Consider the following 20,996-nt stretch of genomic DNA (forward strand, 5'->3'; position numbering starts at 1 on the left):
TTCATTCCTTAACTTTGAGATGAGGAGGGTAGGTAAAGATATTTCTGTAGCTCCGATTTCTCATCTGATTGGTAAGGGACAGTGTGGGCCCATCTGTTTTGCAGCAAAGAAAGCCCCAGACCATCTGTGGAGAATCTCTTGCCAGCTAAAACATAGAGACTTGCAGGTTTTCTCTTCTTTTTGTTATGAAAGATTTTGCAGTATTTTTTCTGTATTAGTGTGAATAAATTAACGACAACTAAATTAAAGAAGTCTTCTGAGAATAGATTAACTTTTTACAAAGCATACCACGCTTCTTATCTCCTTGCACATCATTAAATGAAATTGTGTAGTGGACACATGTATTTCAACATATTGTGCTCAGGCTATTTTCAGTACTTCTGACTCATCTACATTCAGTCATAAAGGATGTTTCCTAGATGTTTTTATAGACTTTATATGAATAGATTTGTAATATTCATGTGTCAGTTTCTTGGTTATGAGTAATACTTTTGCTAGTGAATATCACCAAATTTTAATTCCAGTGCTGTGGGACCTGAATAATTTGCATTGGCAATGGTGGAACACCTTTCTTCCAAACCTGATTCTGGTGTTTAACAATAATAATGATCATTATAATTTGAGATTTATTTAGCATTTCATGTTCAGGCAAACGCTCAAAGACTTTTGTAAATATGTCAGTCTTACAAATTATTCAATTAAAGATAGTTTAACAGGGGCATAGGAAAACAGTAGTTTGCCCAGGGTTGGTGCTCCTGTGCCAAATTCTTGGCTCAGGATCATATTTTATTTGCTTGTTTGTGTGTTTGTTTTTTATAATCTGGAGCATAAGGAATAGTTTAATGCATGGTTTAATGCAGCTATCCCATTTGGAGATAGGTAGATAATTAAGATCATACACTCTGGCAACCTGGAAGCTTAGGGTAGGGGAATAAAACAACCCTACTTTTAAGCGGGCCATATGAATACCTTTTAAGGCACATCAACAATTGAAAATGTAAGGCAATAGGATGTAAGACACATCTAGAAAAACATTTTTTAAATCAAGGGGAACCATTTCTGCAGTCCAGGTAATATTTTAATTTAGGCAGTTTTGAGAGTAGTCAACATTAAAATGGGTATGACGGTAGGTATAAATAAACGCAGAGATGCTAAAGAAACAGAATCAAAATAGTTGTCTAAAACACTTTGAAATAAAGCTGATTATGATGAACAAGGATTATTTTTGCTACTACAGCAGTATCCTGTTATAACTGCATTACAGAGACGCAGTCATTATTGCGATTAGTGGCCATGTATACCACACTGGAAAAATGACATAGACTAATCAAGCTAATTTTCCTCTTTCTGCACAGTAAGCTGCAGCATGAGATATTGAAAACCTCTGGTAATTCCATAATGGATCCTTTTGTTTCAATAAGAACTTGGACAAAAAAACGTTCTATTTTTCAGGAAGGAGAGTCCCTGTTCACTTCCTCCTTGGAAACACTCTTATTCCTCCTAAAAATTAGGAAAAACCTTTACAGTCCCTGTATTCAGGGCCATATTTACACTGTATTTGGCCTTAGGCAAACATACAGTTGTAGGTGCCTACCATAGACCCTCATTTATTTCTTTTCTTACCCCCTCTTTGAATCTCATTCACTCTTTCCCAGCCCCCTCTCTCCCCCTGAACTTCACCTCTTCAAAGGTAGTGTGAGGAAAACTGCAGGGCCTAGTTCTAGGTGTGGTGGCAGCAGCAGGGTATAAAGGAACCAGAGAGGCTGAATTGACAGGAGACAGCAGGACCGTGCTTGGCCCGTTATCTGGCCTGAAGCCAGTAGGTGGAGCTTGCCACCATATTGAGTCACCTAAAACAATAGCAAATGCTTAATAGAAATAAGGACTGCCTATGCGTGATATGGCGTGGACCAATACTTTACTTTGTTTTGCGTGTATTAAGATGGCAACTACGGCTTCAGCCTTGTCATATAATGTCATCTCATATCAATTGAACCTCCTTGGAGGAAATATGGGGTTTGTACTTCAAAAGGATTGGTGTAGTGGTTATAGTAGTGCCCTGAGAACCAGAGAAATTGGGCAAGTCATTTTCATCTTCCAATGTCTTTCATACTTCATGGAGATACCAAAGAGTGAGATTTACAGGTAATGTGTCCAAGGTTTACATCTAGAAATAGAGTAAAAAAAGGTTTCACAGATTGAAGAAAGAGCAGGACATGATATTTAGCTTTTTTTTTTAGTGCCTCTGAAAGGGCATAGACAGAATGAAGCATTCTGCATGCCTCTTTTCAGGTATCAGATGCAGGTTTCTCTAAAGCTGTGTTGCACTGGACATCTTGAGAATGCATTATCTAAAGCAAGCCAGTCTATTGTACTTATAGGAGTACACCATGCATAATCCAGAATTTTTTTTGCATTCGTCCATGGGTGTAGTTTGGGGGGGGACGAGGGGACAGTGCCCCCCCCCAAACGAGCTGCCACCCCATCTTCTAATCCCTGAGCCATCGGCAGCCTCTGCGAAAAAGCAGCACACACGCTGCTTTAGACCTGCCCCCGGAAGCCTTTTTTTCTCCTTCAACTTCTTGTTCCCATGCAGGCGGGAAGCTATAGGAGAAAGAAGGGCCTCCGGAGCAGGGCTAAAGCAGCGTGCGTGCGTGCTTCTTTCGCTGAGGCTGCCAGTGGCTTGGGGGAGGGTGATACCAGGTGCCACTGGAAGACTCTGGGGGGTGGGAGAGAGACACGCCCCACCCTTTGCCCCCCCCCCCAAATGAAACTGTCAAATTACGCCCATGCATTAGCCATTTAATAATGTTTGGTGCAAAAGATATTTGTTGTCTTAGGTGAACCTCCAGTTTTCTGCCCTCTTCATTTAACTTCTAGATTATTAGCCTCACTAGGGCTTCTACCAATAAAGATAGTTCTATGTTGCCCATAGGAGAGTGGCAGACAAATATGAGGGAGAAGACAACAGTGACAAGGCACTTACTGAGGCTGCCAGTACTGCTTGATGGCATGCTTACTTTCCTATCCTACAGCCCCTCTGCTCCTCTGCATTTGGTGCTCCCTTTCCTTCATCTGAATCACCAGCTTACCCTCCAGTAGATCAGTATGTTACAATGGAGGGCAATACTGCCTTATGCCATGAGTCCCAAGGGGCAGATAGCATGTATGCACCCTCCTTTTTCAACCTTTTTTATACTTCCAGTTGCAATGAGTCCACCAGCACCAACACATCTGATATCAATCCCTCTTGCTGCTGAAAACCCTTTAACTTCCACATCAGGATATTCTTTATCAGGATGACAGTTCCCAGAGTGATCTTTCAACTCAGTTTCTCCATTGCATCCTTGAGGGGTTTCAGGACTTCTATGACCTGAGACATATTTGTCCAGCCCTGATGCCCATGAGGCTTTCAAATCTAATCTCAGTATCCAATGACATCTGGTGAAGGGCTACCTGTTGCTCCATTAATCAATCGAGCAATAAATAAGTAGGATTTGAGATGGTGTCAACATCTTGAACGAGTTGATGAACAGGTGCCCTGCTGTTTCCTGTTTCTGATGCAGCTCATGCCCACTCTCCTGCTCCATTGGAAATATCATATTTTTTGGCATTTATTGATATGCACCTTCAGGACAGGTTTGCCACATCCCTTATATACTGCCTGCAGCTGGCATGGAACTGATTGTACAGGTTGGGGATCGCCCGCCTACTGAAATTTGCCTTGAGAATAATAAGAAGTGTATATATGATTGGTTGATTTGAAATCTGTCTAGGGATTGGCTGAAGTGTCAGCTGACTTTTAGAACACTTTGTATTATCCTGGTTTCAAGGCTTTCTAACCAGATCATAAGGGTAAAGATGCAGGGTGAACTTTCTGACCCTTGGGATGCGGTGTGTGGCGTGCTTTAGGGGTCACTCTTCTCACCTTCATTGTTTAACATTCTAATGCAACCATTAGCAGACTATTTAGTTTTACTTCAGTTGCAGTTTTACATATATGCAGATGACGTCACAAGGAAAATTGTCCTATATTTTTTAGTGTGGCACTAACCCGGCCATAATTGGGCAGCACTGTGCACTACCCGGTTATTGCCAGGTTAGTGCAGGAGCCCTTACCGCCACCTTAATGGGTGGTGGTAAGTGCTCCCTCCCCCTCCCACACGGCCATGTACTAGGAGCAATCTTACCGCATGGCCATGGCTATTTTCAGCCTTTTTTACCCACTACAGTAAAAAGGTCCACAGCACATGGCAATAACAACCCCCTCCACTAGCGCAGGGCCCTTTTTACCACAGCTTGGTAAAAGGATCCCTTGGTGCATAAATACTATAGCATGCAACTGCCAAACAGGGTGTGCACGTGGGTGGGTCAAGGGTGTGTCGCAGTTGTGTGCATAAATGATAGAATACAATGGCTTATGCACACAACTGCCAACTTTAGACCATTTGAACCAACCTTTGACATCGTGTAAGTACTTATGTTTAAAGTTAGGCATGTACGTGTCGACTTACACTATATTCCATAATGGCAATTTCGTACGCAATTGATGTTACAGAATTGGTGTTTAGTGCACATATTTGTCATGCATACATTTGGTGTTCTTTCTTGAATCAACCCCAATATGGGTATATAGTCACGCAGCCATATCAAGGAAACTGAATCTGAATGACATATTAAAGAAATCGACTTGCATTGCCAAAAGATAAGTGGAACTGTTGGATTATATTATAGGGATATTTGCAAGAGTGTTTCAGGGAGTGGAGGAGTGGCCAAGTGGTTAGAGCACCAGTCTTTCAATCCAGAGGTGACTGGTTCAAATCCCACTGCTGCTCCTTGTGATCTTGGGCAAGTCACTTAACCCCAGTGCCGGGGCGGTTGGCACCTGGGGCGGGTCACCGCTGCGCACCCCCCCCCCCCCGGGTGCAGCGCGGTGCCCCCTTCTCCGGTGCATACCCCCCCCCGGAGCGCATTGTACCTTACTTTGGCAGGGGCAGGCGGGAGGGCCGATCCACCCCCGAGCCCACGTCACTGGGAGCTGCGTCGGCTCCATTGGTTCCTTGCTCTCTCTGCCCCGGAACAGGAAGTAACCTGTTCTGGGGCAGAGGGAGCAAGGAACTAATGAAGACGACATCCCCCCCCCCCCCCCCAGCGGCATGCACCCGGGGCGGACCGCCCCACCCCCCTTCCTATGCCATTGCTTAACCCTCCATTGCCTCAAGTACAAATTTAGATTGTGAGCCCTCCTGGGACAGAGAAATATCCATGAATAAGGTACACTATTTGTGAAGAGGGCACACTTTTGGAGAAGAGTGTGCCCTATTTATGTTATTGCCCCAAAATGACAAAAAAGGAACAAATTAAAAATTCCTGGGAACAAACAAAATAAATATATCTTGGCTACACACTTTTGCTATATTAACTGTGCAATTGGAAACCATTGAACTGGGCTATTTATTTGAAATTTTGAAAATAAAATAAGTTCAAAAAGGAATTTGGAAAGATTTTTTTTTTTTTAAAGAAAGGAACGATGATTATACTAAATAGCGAGAATGCACTGGCAGGAGCTAGTTGCTATAAATGATTTCCTATATATGATGATTCATGAATCAATGATAGATTTTATAATTAGCTGATATATATTTCTTAGAAATTATAAATGATGAGAATGAAAGGATCTCCTTGAAGATCTTGCTGTACTTCTAGTAATTACTCGCAAACCTCTATTTCCAAAGAAAACACCAGCATGAGGAGTGCATTGGATTATAGAGCTTCCATACTTCCTTCCACAACTTAATTGATATGAAAAGATGACTGAGTAGCCTGCAGCCCACAAAGATGATATTGCCAGTGGAAGATAGTAAACAAAACGGGAGTAGGGAAGGACCAAAGGAACGAAGCACATCCAATCTGGCGGTAATGTGGCACCCTAGCGTTCTTTGCACAAGTTCATTGCAATTACCCATTAGATATATTGACTCCTGAGGCAAGCATTGAGTTGCCGAAACACGGTTCCATGCTGTCTGACAGAGTCTGATTGTATCTGATAGACCTTGGACAATAAAATTGGATTTGATTTACATTGACCTCTGGGTTTGGTTCCTTTATGGTAGACCAGAGGTTCTCAACCCAGACCTCAGGACACACCTAACTAGTTGGGTTTTCAGGACACCCACAATGAATATGCATGAGAAAGATTTGCATAAAATGGAAGCAGTGGGTGCAGATCCATCTCATGCATATTCATTGTGGGTGTCCTGAAAACCTGACTAGCTAGGTATGTGCGGAGGACTGGATTGAGAATCCCTGTGGTAGTTCATTGGTCCGTCCCTACTCCTGTCTTGTTCACTTTTAAATACATAGGAAATGTGTGTTCCTGATGTTCTTGCCAGTGGAGAAAACCTTTTCTAGATGCCTGTGTATCCTTAATGGGAAGCATGTGAAATGCACAGTAGCTCACAATTGCAGTGGCAAGGGGAGGACTGAAGATGAGTTCTACATATTCTGATGAAAATGAGTTCTAGCCACTCATCGAGAAGGTTAAGAATGAAAAAGAGGGATATCTATCCATTCCAGGTTTTTGCAAGAAGCTAATGGTAATGAGGATCTAGAAATCTGTAAGCCTGCTAAGTTATGCATATACAGCACCTCTGTAGAATTGTTCTAATATTTTATAAAGACACATAGATGCATATTTTCAAAGCACTTAGCCTCCCAAAGGTCCATAGAAACCTATAGAACTTAGCCTCCCAAAGTGCTTTGAAAATAAGCCTGATGGTGGGGCATTTACGAAAGAATATCCTAGTCATAAGTCCCGCCCATAGTGTTAAAAAAAAACATCCATCTCATAGTCATTTTTGGGGGGTTTCCTGTTTAAAACTACATGAGAACTTCTAAAAAAAACAGTTATTTTCCAAAATAAAACATCCAAATTATGAACAGAGGTCTGGAAGCATTTGTACCAGAATGGTCACACAGACATCCTTGCAGAGAAGAGGGGCAGCCTAGTGGTCAATGAAGTGGGCTTTAATCCAGAGCAGCCAGGTTCATATTCCACTACAACTCTGGAGGGCTCACAACTTAAAGGTTAAAAAAAAAGAGTTGAACTGTGATTTAAACCTGGATCCTTTGGTTTACAGACCACTGCACTGACCACTAGGCTACCCTTCAGACCTGCTTGTTGCTGTGTTCAGAATGCCGTTAATACCTGATGTTGTCAGGGAGCCTAGTTTTTATTTCTGGTGTCACTTTCAGGGCTGAGAGAGGGGAACAGTAACCACTGGAGGATACATAAGGAATCATGCCTTTATCCCTCCAGTGGTCAGCTGCTCAATCAAAGCACCTTTCTGTACCATGGACATGATTGAAACAGGTATAAATAAAAACGGCCTTCCTTTTAGATTTGGATGTTTCTCCCCGTTCGATTATCACTGTTGGATGCTCTAATTGTGGGCCCTCCTTAGTCCTGCCCAAAACATGCCCATAATTCACCTCCTTGCTATAGATGTACTGCAATGTAGAATGTCCAAATTCTGCTGTTCCAAAATCGCAATGTGTACATTTTGGGAAGATGGACCTTTTTGGGGGGCATTTTGAGGCGTCCATCTGCTTTGAAAATTAGCTCCATAGTTAGCTTCAAACATTTACACCTTTGAAGGAGCAAGTCTAAATGTTAGCTCATAAAGAGGGGCATTTTCGAAAGAAACATCCAAGTTGCAATTTGGATGTCCTTGCAAAATGGCTAAATCCAGGGGCGGGGAAACCTGTATTTTCAAAACAAGATGGGCGTCCATCTTTCGTTTCAAAAATACCGCCAGGGACGTCCAAATCCTTAAATTTGGTTGTCCTTAGAGATGGACGTCCTTAGACATGGACGTTTCTGACTTTTGGTGATTTTCGAAATGAAAGACGTCCATGTCAAAAACGTCCCAATGCAAGCCATTTGGGCATGGGAGGAGCCAGCATTTGTAGTGCACTGGTGCCCCTGACATGCCAGGACACCAACTGAGCACCCTAGGGGGCACTGTAGTTGACTTAATAAAATGCTCCCAGGAACATAGCACCCTTACCTTGTGTGCTGAGCCCCCCAACCCCCCTCAAACCCCACTACCTACAACTGTACACCACTACCATAGCCCTTACAGGTGAAGGGGCACTTATATATGGGTACAGTGGGTTTGTGGTGAGTTTTGGAGAGCTCGCAGTTTCCTCCACAAATGTAACAGGTAGGGGGGGTATGGGCCTGAGTCCGCCTGTCTGAAGTGCACTGCAGTACTCACTAAAACTGCTCCTGGGACCTGCATGCACTGTCATGGACCTGAGTATGACATCTAAGGCTGGCATGACATATTTTTAAAGATAGTTTTTCAGGGTGGGAGGGGGTTAGTGACCACTGGGAGAGTAACGGGAGGTCATCCCTGATTCTCTCCGGGGGTCATCTGGTCATTTTGGGCACCTTTTTGTGCCTTATTCATAATAAAAACACGTCCGGGTGAAAATGTCTAAGTGTTCATCAGGGACATCCTTGTTTTTTTCGATTATGGGTCAAAGACATCCAAGTGTTAGGCACGCCCAAGTCCTGCCTTCACTACACTTCCGACATGCCCCCTTAAACTTTGGACGTCCCTGCGACAGACTGCAGTTGGGGATGTCCAAAATTGGGTTTCGATTATGCCGATTAGGACGTCCCTGGGAGATGGACGTCCATCTTCTGATTTACGTCGAAAGATGGACGTCCTTCTCTTTTGAAAATGAGCACAAAAGTAAGTGAATATAACATGGCTCCATCCACATTTTGCCCATGAGCATACCTACTCTGCGAGTAAGTGCTGGCTTGCACTGCAGGTACTTTTAGGTGTGGCCTCCATCTATTTTATACATGAAAAAGGTTTATCAAATAATCTTCACAATAACAAGAATTAACCTTTTAGTGTCCAATGTGCCCATCAATCTGTTCCCATATGGCTTATTACAGGAACATTGGACACTAAAGGGTTTTAAGCTCATTTACAAACCAGAATATGCTGGACAGGATCTCAATCTCAAACTTACTGCTGGTGTTCTTCTTAATACTTCTATTGCATCAAAGAGAGCCTCCTACAAGCCACATAGCTTGAAACATGTACAAGCAATATATGATATCAAGGTACACTTAGACTGAAGTTCTTTTTCATGAGGCTGGTAGTGGCCATTGCATCTAGGATAATTTCTATATCTTTCTTCAGTGTTTTCATAGTCTCTGAATGGATTTCTTGACACTTGAGGATCTTGTAGCTCTTTTCTGTTGAACAGAAAGCTTAGAACTGATGTTTTTATTTGCAACCCTGTTTTGCTTTTCTCATTCACCACAGTTCTGGTTTTCTTGTGTCAAGCTTTGTATCCATTACAATGGGAGTGTCCAAGGTGATTGCAATTTCTTCATTCGGCACAGTTCTGTCAGGGTCATGATTTGGTATTTTGTTCTGGCTCAGTGATGTTATAGTGCTTACACAGTTTCCAAAGGATGAGTCATGCTTTTTTATTATACTGTGCTGTATACTGAAGCTCTGAAATCAGCATGTCACACCCAGTGACAACATGGGTAACTATTTCCAGTTCTATCTTACAGAATATGGTCTGTTTTTTCTAAGCTGAATATAACCCATCTTGCTTGTAATCTATTGTTTATTTATTTCATTTGTATCCCGCGCTTTCTCGCTCATCGCAGGCTCAATGCGGCTTACATAGTAACAAAACCGAACTTCTATCGCATGAATGCTTAACCTCTTTGCTATTAATGATCAAGCACTACCACTTTATACCTTATGTCGATTATGTTTTCTCTATAGTCGATAACCTAATGTATGTTACAATTCAATTTATTATTCAGGAACCTTCATGCAATACCATAATGTATTCTTCTTTACCATGTATGTATGCACATGGTATATGTATATATACCATGATCTGTTCCATATATATGATGTTCCATGTATGTTTACCATATATGTATGCAACTTAACGCAATACCATTTGTAATTCTGTTACCCGGAAATGACAACCGCCATTACGGCAAATGTAAGCCACATTGAGCCTGCAAATTGGTGGGGAAATGTGGGATACAAATGCTACAAATAATAATAATAACAAGAGAATACAATCTGTAGTATCTGAATCAACAAAGGAGGAATGTGGTAGGACAAATAAACAAGGGTAAATGGGATAAAAGAGGTATGAGAGAAAGGATAGGGATCGGTAAGGAAGTGGAGCGATGAAGAAGAGGTAGGGGAAGAGCATGGAGGGTAAGAAGATTGGTAGGAGGTAATTTCTGAGCCATTGTTTTTAATGATTAGATGAACCAGTAAATGGATTGGTTGCTTATGTTTGCTTATGGTAGGTCAAGTCATTTGGGTAAATCTGTTTGAATAGATGGGTTTTCAATAGTTTCCTAAAGGGAAGTTATTCACTAGTTGATCGAATGTATCTGGGTAGAGCATTCCAGAGTTGGGATCCTAGGTAGGGGAAGTTAGATGCATGATATGTTTTATACTTTAGTCCTTTGCAATTGGGAAGGTGCAGGTTAAGGTATATCTGCGAAGATGGTGACCTGTTTCTGGATGGAAGATCTAATAGATTGACCATGTAACTTGGTGATACTCCATGGATAATCTTGTGTATTAGTGTGATAGCCTTAAAGTTGACTCGGTCTCTAATAGGGAGCCAATGAAGTTTCATACGGAGGGGTGTTGCACTTCCAAATCTAGGCTTTCCATAAATAAGTCTAGCTGCCGTGTTCTGGGCAGTCTGAAGTTTCTTCATGATTTGAGCCTTATATCCAATGAAGATACTATTACAGTAATCAGCGTGGGTGAGTACCGTGGATTGTACCAAATTGCGGAAGGTATTCAAGGGGAGATAAGGTTTCACACGTTTCAACATCCACATCATGTTGAACATTTTCTTGGTGATGGATGTTGCGTGGTCTTCAAGGGATAAGTATTTATCCAATGTAACTCCAAGGATTTTCTTGTATTGAAGTAATCTTTATTGACATGACAGTTTAACATGTGCTGCCAAAGTAATACATTTATTGCTTAAGGTTTTAAAAAAATGAGAGATAAAGAAGAGAAAGAAGAAGAAAAAAACAGGAAGATCATTTATATAATATTAGTAACATAAAGAGAAAGGGGATGGGATTTGATATACTGCCTTTCTGTGGTTACAATTGAAGTGGTTTTTATATTATATACAGGTACTTATTTTGTACCTGGGGCAATGGAAGGTTAGGTGACTTGCCCAGAGTCACAAGGACCTGCAGTGGGAATTAAACTCAGTTCCCCTGGTTCTCAGGTCATTGCACTAAACATAAGAACATAAACGTTACCATACTGGGACGGACCAATGGTCCATCAAGCCCAGCATTCTGTTTCCAACAGTGGCCAATCCAGGTTACAAGTACCTGGCAAGATCCCAAAAAAGTACAGTACATTTTATGCTGCTTATAAGCAGTGGATTTTCCCAAAGTTAATTTTAATAATGGCTTATGGACTTTTCTTTTAGGAAGCTGCCCAAACCTTTTTAAAACCCCACAAAGCTAACTGCTTTTACTACATTCTCTGGTAATGAATTCCAGAGTTTAATTACACGTTGAGTGAAGAAATATTTTCTCTGATTCATTTTAAATGTACTACTTTGTATCTTCATCGTGTGCTCCCTAGTTCCTAGTATTTTTGGAAAGAGTAAAGAAGCCATGACCCACCCACTCAGCAGCATAGACCTTGCTGTAGCTGATGATGATCCCTAAGCTCCACCAGCTAAATACTTCAGGCATCTCTCTCTCTCTCTTCCCCCAACTCTGCCCCTGCTGATAATCCAGCATCTCAGTTTCTCAATCTTCCACTACCAACAACCCTACCCCCCCCCCCCCCCCCCACCTCCACGTACCTTTTAAAACGTCTTTTCCCTTCCAGATGTCATTGGCAGTGAGCAGCTCCAGCCCCAGAATCTTTCCTCTGACGCGGTCCTGCCTATGTGGAAACAGGAAGTTTTGTCAGAGGGAAGGCTCTGGGCTGGCATGAGCAGCTTGTGTCAATTGCTGCTCACTGCTGGTGACCTATGGAAGGGAAAAGAAATTTTTAAAGGTACAAGGGGCGAGGGGGGATGTTTGAGATAGGGGGAGAGATGATAGGAAGGGGAGAGGAGAGAAAGATGCCAGATTGCCAGAACTGTGATTGCTGGAAGAGAGGGAGAGAGAGAGAGAGAGAGAGATGCCGGACTGCAGATGGGGGAGGGGGGAGTGAATGGAAAATTTCATGCTCAACCACTTTAAGGGAAGACCCACCCAAAATTGGCCATCTGGCTACACCAATGATTTGGGGTTACTATCAGATCCCAGACCTCATTCTCATATAATAGGATAGGTTGAATAATGGTATCAAATTGTGGGGGATGGAAGGGAGATATGCTAGAGACCATGGTATAGGGTTGGGGGTGGGAAGAGACAGATGTTAGAGACCATGGGAGAGGGCAGACAGTGGAAAGAGAGATGCTAGAGACCTTGGGGGTGGGGGTAGAAGATAGAGAAGATGGGGAACATGGTGTGTGGATGGGGGTGGAAGATAGAGGGGCTGGAAATTATTGATGGCAAGGAAGAGAGAAATACTGGAGGCCACAAGGGTGGGGATGGAAGAAGAGATGCTGAGGAGCAAAGGAGAAGGGAAATAGAGATGCTGGACACCAAACAGCGAGTGGGGGAAGGGTCTTGAGCTATGAGCTATCTTGTGGGGATTTCAATGGGATGTGCAGCTGAAGGGTATCAGATACCCTTGGGTTGACCCTACTGGTAACCTAACATGTTATGCAGCTCCATAGAACTTGGGGAATACCATGGGGGCTCTGTGGTGCATTAGAGTGCACAGGCTGATGCTGTGATGGTGAAAGGGTCAATTAGCTAGTAGCAGGAACAAGGGGCAAAGAGGCAGAGGAGGTACCTGCTGGCATGGATTTGAAGGCTTGCTCTCTCACAGATGTGTGTCAGTGAGTGCCAGTATATTTGGGTTTTCCTGGTGGTGCTGTGGCAGAGCAATGGCATAGGGAGGTCTGGTGGCTCTGCTGGTCCCTACACTGAACTCTTATCTCCTTATACAGGGCGAGTACCTCATGTGAGAGGGACCACATCCCACTCACCATCTGCCTCACTCATTTCCACCTATTTTTCTTGCAGAACTAGCTGATCACTGATTGAGATGCACCAACATCCAGGCACTTGGCTTCCCTTTGTATGGTTAGAGCATGCATATGGAAAGGCCCTGGATACTTGTGGGTCTGGTCAATAGGGCAACAAGTGCAACTGCTAATACACTTGCATGCATAGAGCTGTTTCATAAGTACATAAGTATTGCCACACTGGGACAGACCAAAGGTCCATCAAGCCCAGCACCACGTTTCCAACAGTGGCCAATCCAGGTCACAAATACCTGGCAAGATCCAGAAAAAGTTCAATAATTTTATTCTGTTTATCCCAGAAATAGCAGTGGATTTTCCCCAAGTCAATTTAATAATGGTCTATAGACTTTTCCTTTAGGAAGCCATCCAGACCTTTTTTAAACCCCACTAAGCTAACCGGCTTTACCACATTCTCTGGCAACGAATTCCAGAGTTTAATTACACATTAAGTGAAGGAAACTTTTCTCCGATTCGTATTAAATTTACTACTTTGTAGCTTCATCGCAAGCCCCCTAGTCCTAGTATTTTTGGAAAGAGTAAACAAACGATCCCCAAGGAAGATTGCATAACAGTACCTTGACTGTAGGAAAGAATGCTTCTGGAGAGAGCTCTGGACACATCTATATAACAGCCCCATATTACAAAAGGGATTTCATCTTTTGTGCCACAAGGTGCCAAATCTAGGCCCAGCCATTGACATTTGTAACCATTATTTTGCATATATGCTACTGATGGAGAATGACCCATTGAATGGGGTGAGAGAGCAGAGAGTAAGGGGATGGAAGATGAGAGATGTGCCCTGCTGATTCACACCACGCGAGGACTCCTCATTGCCTGTTTACCAGCCACTTACCGCAATATTCAGGGCTGAATATTGACCCCATAGTCCTTATCGGCCATTATTATCCATTTTTTCTATTTTTCCATGATTCTAGTTTCAAATTGTACTATACAGTCCCCAGTGTTGGTCAAAGTACTTAAGTAGGAGTAAAAATAAATGTATTTTTTAATACTTAAGTAAAAGTACAGTAAAGAACACATTAAAAGAATTTGTTTGTCAAAGTAAAAAAACGTCATTGCTTAATAACAATAATTTTTGAGTAAAAAGTAAAAGTACCACAACTAGAATGAGTGCAACTATTGTTAACGTTTTATCCCAACAACTTTATTGTTCTACAATTCAATCCACTTTGCTTTTAGTAAAACTATATTTTGAATATGGCTGTCATTCATGTGAGTGTTCTTGGAAGTCATTAATCTAGCACAGCTACAAAGTTGTTCAACAACTGCCCTAGCAGGAAGTGGATTGTTTAGACCGATAAAAAGTTCCTTCAGATCAGGTCAGACTATAATACTACTGATATCTTCAGGGAGGATTTGCAGATATTGATCAAGGGAATCCCTGTCTGAAACACTTGACTTCTGTATAGCAAAGAATACTTTATTATAATTGTCATTATTATCTACATTAGAAGTAATGCAGTCTAATTCATCACTTGCATCTTCATATTCATTATCATCATCATGCTGTCCAATTACTGAAAGGGCTTTGGAATCATTGTCTGTTGTTGTTGTTGTTGTTCTAACAATTTTTCATCTCACAGCAAAGTCTCAAGAACATTAAATGTATTGAAACCCTTCAGTCTTAAAAACAAAACAAGCAGACTTCGTCTCTAAAAGCTCTATTAATCCAATGGTCAGTTACCCTAATGTAAAATTTTCCATGGGATGGCCAGCAGTCTGTTGTAGTAGAGACACATGCCTGTTCAACCAGCTTCATAAGTTTAGATTATTGGTATAGGCGTTAATATCATCTAGACTTGATTATTGCAATGTCATCTATATCGACTATTCAAAAATATTGATGTTTGCAATTCATTAGAACACTGTCGCTAGGTTGATATTCTTGGCTAGAAGATCTGATTCAGCAACTTTGTTGTTAAAGGAACTACATTGATAGCAGTAATTGTTTGTGAGTGAGCACAGGGACTATGCAAGCATATGCTATGAATGGAGAGGCTAAATGGGTAAAGAAGGAGAGCTGCCAAGTTACCCAGTTCCAAGAGGGAAATTCTGAGCCAGTCATGGATTTCTTCAACCCTATCCTGGTACAGTATGGGACCTGAAGTGCTGATTTCAATTGATGATCAGAGTCTACAAAGAGAACATCGACTTGGGATATAAGTTCATTATAATTACTGTAGTAATTACTTTTCCTTCTTTGTAAATTCCCAGATTTTTTTTCTTCCAGTTGTCTTGTATCTGTAATCCGCGTTGAACTATATTTGGTATTGCAATTTGTGGAATAGAAGAACCGTGTAGCATAGCATACCATCTTTGCTTGAAAGTGACCTAACTCATCACTGTTCTGTTTGACTGGAGACCAGTAATCAGTTCAACAAAAACAGGCAACTCCACTTTTCTCATAGGCTATATTCACTGAACAGCAAAATTTAAGATGAGATGATCCACTGTTTGCCTGACGAGGTTTGTAATAGGAAAATCCTGTTCCAGGTTTTGCTGTTCCATTTGGTTTACTGAGGAATTCTCATTGACGTCTTGCTTCTGCTTTTACTTTTTACTTTTAACTGCAAGCACCACATGTAAATGAGTAAAAGTAGCAAAATTGGTGAAATTATTACTCTGGTAAAAGTAAAAGTAATATATTTTTCCTGTACTTCTTTACAAGTAAAAGTGACAAAACTTGTACTAAGCACAGTAACTAGTTACATTAACTTGGTTACTATAGAACACTGACAGTTCTATAAGTAAAAATTAAATTAACTTAAATCGACTGAATTGCTTATTAATTTTATGCTTCTGCAGGTCAGTAGAGATAATAAACAGTTGCAGTAAAACTTATGTGTGCTTTAGGATGGATGGATGTTATCAGTACATACATCAGTTGAAACCACATGTCTTAAGCTTTTATTAAAGTTTGGATAATCGGCTCACAATGCACAGCAACGACTGGCAGAATTCATTATCAAAGAACAATTATACCAAATTTAGTGGTACACATTCCCTGACCCAGAACACAAATAACTCTTTGAAGCAAACCTGTACCCTCAGTAACCTATAATCAGCTAAAATGTTTTCTCCCACTCTCCACTGCCCCTCAGTGGGTATACAGGAATAAAAGATAGTTGTACATCTTATTGCTAGGAGAAAATACCTTTTTAACAAAGCCCTCTTAATACAATAGCTTGTATTTAAAGGCAACATGAACACAACTGGCATCAGTCTGAACTGTATAACCACAAGTTTCTTTTTCATTCATAAGATAAAACCATTAAAGTCACCAGTTTATCTAAGCGTGAGAAATGAAGGGTGAGAACAAATCACTTTGTAGAATAAAGCCAGTTCCCTAAGATTTATTTCAGTTGTGTCTTTGCTGGACACTGCATATGTGGTCTAGGACATTAGCATGTGCTAATTGCATACAGTGCATTCTATTAGCTCATAGCATGTGCCAACATGTGCCATTTGCAATCACTGTATGTCATTCACCTCAAGTGTCTGCACACAGTGGATGCAGGGGATAGGGGAAGCGTTTGGCATCACTTGTGCCTCTAAACAGCTGGGTTTCCATTGGGGTAAGGAGGGTGGAAGTAGATTGAAGGGGAATCTAGAGGATATGGGGAAGTTATGGAAGTGAGGAGATGCATTATTGACTTGAGGAAAGCCGGGGATTACATTAGGATAGTCGGGGGGAGGGGGGCACAAGGAAAGATTTTGGAATGACCCATCATTTTGTAACAGGCTTTCTTTCCCACTAGGCTGTATATAAATGTAGACTGGTTGATATTCAGCCAGTGGCAGTGAGCGTTTTTAAACATGTTATCACCATCAGCTAACGTAGACCCAGGGCTTTGAATTTAGGGTTAGGAGTGATACCCAGGTTAGGGGTGATACCCAGAAACTATCCAGGTACAGCCAATATTCAGTGCTGTGCCCACAGAACTAAACCAGGCAAAGTTAGGAATGCTAGTTAAGTAGCCCTACTTGCCCAGTTAGCTATATAAGCAGTGGCAAACTAGCTTTTGAGTCCACCCTGACGCCCCAACCCCCTCCCCTCTGGACTGCCCTGACACTGCCCAAACAGTACTATGGCAGTTACAGGGATACTCAGCCTCACTGCCTGATTTAACTGGATAGGAGCATCTTCTGCCCAGTTAAACACTTTTGGGTATCAGGCCCAGAGTTTTCAGGGCAGAGCAGAATATTCTCCAAGCAGAGATGAGGAAAAATACTATAAACACAGTATGTCTTGACATTCAATCATTTAGGGGTCCTTTTACCAAGTGCAGTAAAAAGTACCCTGCATGGGTTAAAAGGCTGAAAAAAGAGACATGGCCATGCAGTAAGATTGGTCTTGACACATGGCCATGCTGGGGGGGGGGGGGGGGGGGGAAGCACTTACCGCCACCCACTGAGGTGGTGGTAAGGGCTCCTGCACTAACCCGGTAGTAAATGGGTAGCATGTGGTGCTGCTCAATTACCACCAAGGTTAGCGCCGCACTAAAAAAATACAGCTCAATTATCCCTAGCGTGGGAAATAGCACACGCCAGGGCTGGAACTACTGCTGGCACCCGCGGTGGGCTGGTCGTAGCTCCAGATTAGCATGTGGTAAACTTGAGTTGCGTTAGCTGCCACTTCTAAAAGGGCCCCTTGTAGAATTAAGCAAAGCTTACGCCATTTTCTTGGTAACTGACCCAATGTTGTGGATAATTCTCTATTATCTTCTGTTTTTCTTGTTCACTTATTGAAAGGCATATAATTGCTACTGAATTATCTAGAGGCTAAGAAGGCCACAGTGAAAGGTGTTTCATTTGGTTATCCATGCACACAATGATCTGCCCTCAACTATTGCTCAGAGTTGGAACTCATCTCTTACTGCGTTCTCTCCAAATTTAGGCAAATCTTCTCTTTTGCTTTACTTTACTCCACAGCAATTGTACTAGATGAATGTTAAGATTTTTGGTTAGTAAAGTAATTAGAGTTCTACTTTTTGGTATGAGGCACTAAGTAGTCAAAAATTACTAGTTATCATTATTTAAGATAAAGACAGTGTCTATTTGAGCATTAAAATTTCAATTTTTCTTCTGTCTTCCTCTTAAAATATCTTTATGCAATGTGTTCCAGTGGTAGATTGACGTCGCCTGCTTTTTCTTATGAAACCTCCCTCTTAAAAGCTTTCACATGTTGGCATGCATGCCAAAACTATTCCTATAATTTTAAAGTGTTGATAAGGGAGTTGTTTAGCAAAGTAATTTTGTTGATGTCAGAGCTGTTGCTTGGTCGGCTTTACTTTTCATTTGACTCCTCTTATTAAACTGTAGGAGATAGCTTGGAGATCTGATAATTACTGTTCTACTCAGTTTTTATTTAAAAAGAAAATCAATCATTTTTAACTTGTTATATTGAGCAGCTTAATTTAAACCACACTACCAGCAGAATTTTTGAAAACAAAAAATAGCTGTTCACACATGAAGTGATTCAGGAAAGCTGTGATTTTCTGCCTGACTGAGAATCAAGCCCATGCCATGATTCAGTTATTAAGTTAATCAATCCCAAGTAAAAAGGTATGTGGAAAGGGAAAAAAAAAAACGTTAGAAACTATTATTGGTTTCAGAATTAGAAAGAAAGAGGATAGCTGATTGGTGTGAGCATAAAATATTTAAATGGACACCACTGAAGCAATTTTGAAATCATTTTAGCTATCTACATATACTTTTGCTGAAATGGGCTGGTAATGTGCAAAACATGTATGAGCATTAGAACCTCATTTTAATATTATGCAAATTGCTTTTCAGCCCAAATACTGGTGTATAATTAAGTTTTATCTATAACACCACCACCTCCAGGTATACCTCTAGACCAGGCGTTCTCATCCCAGTTCTCAGGACTTGCCTAGCGAGTCAGATTTTCAGGATACCCAAAATGAATATGTATGAGAAATGAGCATACAATGGAGGTAGGGCAAGTAAATCTATCTCATGCATATTCACTGTGGGCATCTTGAAAACCCAACTGGCTAGGTGTATCCCGAGGACTCGGTTTAGAATCTCTGCTCTAGACAGAGGGACATCACTCGATACCAAGGCTTAATACTGACTCCTTCCTGTAAATCTTAATATGAATGATCAAATGAAGGGACAGATGTACTTCAAGACCTAAGGCACAAGACTTGCAAGGTAGTCATAAAAGGCCAATATTAAAAGCATTTAGAGACCCTTTTACTAAAGGGTTGGTGTGCAGCAATAGGCTTGTCAAGTGCCAATCCAAGTTACTGTAGTTCCCACCCCCCAACGTACGCCATTTCTGGCACTACAAAAATATTTTCTATTTTTGTAGTGATGGTGCTTACCCAGCAGTAATCGGTGCTGCCTGGTTACTGCCGGGTTAGTGCAGGAGCCCTTACCGCTACCTCAGTGGGTAGTGGTAAGTGCTTCCCCTGGTGTGGCCATGCGGTAACAGAAATCTTACCACCTGGCCATGTCTTTTATCGGCCGTTTTACCTGTTGCAATGAAAAGGCCTATTTGCATGGCAAAAATGGCCCCTACCACTAGCGTAGGGCCCTTTTTACCGCAGCTTAGTAAAAGGGACCCTAAGCTTCTTTGTAATCCATGACTGATGTTTCTTTGTTTTTATATATTTTGAAATTTTTAGACTCCTGATGCAGGGACTCCAGACAAAACACGGCTCATGTTCAGTCAGCAAAGATAGTAATAATGAATATTTAAGCACCTTTTGATGCTTTTTTTGTCATCTCCACTGTTTTGTTTGCTTTGTGTCACGAAATGCCTAGCCACCCACCTGGGGTTACAACGCGGCCACTTAGAGGGTCTATCCCTAGCACAGCTCAGGTCCGCCTGCACCTGCCGCTTGTGCTCTACACTAACACCCTCCTCCCACCAACTTGGTCACAACCGCCTCTGGGCGAGTCTCCTGCACTCAAATTATCCCCAGTGATTTCTAGGTTACTGGGCCCACACTCCCAGTGGTCCCACAGTTCCCAGAAAGTACTCACAGACCCAAAACACAAACCACCAGAGATTCTTTATCAGTCCAGACAGACAGAATGAACAAACAATGTGCAATTGGCTAACAGTAATAAGTAACTGAAAATGGATCAATTAGAAAACAAACTAAAACATTTACATACTGTCTAAACAGTACCTAGGAAGATCAGGACATATAATTGTTCACAGAGCCTTAGCAAACAAATCTGTCTCTTTCTTCTTCCAGGCTAAGACTGAAGCAACAGTCAGCACTATTGGATAATTTCAAACTCCAAGCCAATCAGAGCCCAGTCAACAGGTTTTAAACATATACTGCTGCTTGTTTTCTGCTAGTGTTAAAGAAAAAGAACATTCAGTTCCCTATAACAGCTTTAAGTATAAACATGCACCATCTGCTGACCAAATAGGAAAAATACACTTCAGACATAATTAAAACAGGGAAATATCCAATACATTTTACAGGCTTAAAAAACACTGTTTCTTCATACTTTGTGCTTTGCAAAAAGGAGCAGAATGCCAAGGCACCATCTTTGAAATTGAGTCAATGTTTCATTTACAACAGCATGAGAGCTTTGCCTCAGTTTTCCCTATTCCCCAGTAAAGAAGGAAAAAGGAAGAAAACTGTCCTTACCTGAGCAGGCAGGTTGATAGGGTCCTGGAAAATCCAGCAGCTGGAACAGGCATATGTCCTGGGAGGAAGAACAGGCAGGATGTAAAGCCAAGGAAGCTGGCCAGACAGACAGCTTGGGAACCCAGAGGAGAACTG

This window comes from Microcaecilia unicolor, chromosome 9 (assembly GCF_901765095.1).
Source record: "Microcaecilia unicolor chromosome 9, aMicUni1.1, whole genome shotgun sequence".
In the NCBI taxonomy this organism is placed as follows: domain Eukaryota; kingdom Metazoa; phylum Chordata; class Amphibia; order Gymnophiona; family Siphonopidae; genus Microcaecilia; species Microcaecilia unicolor.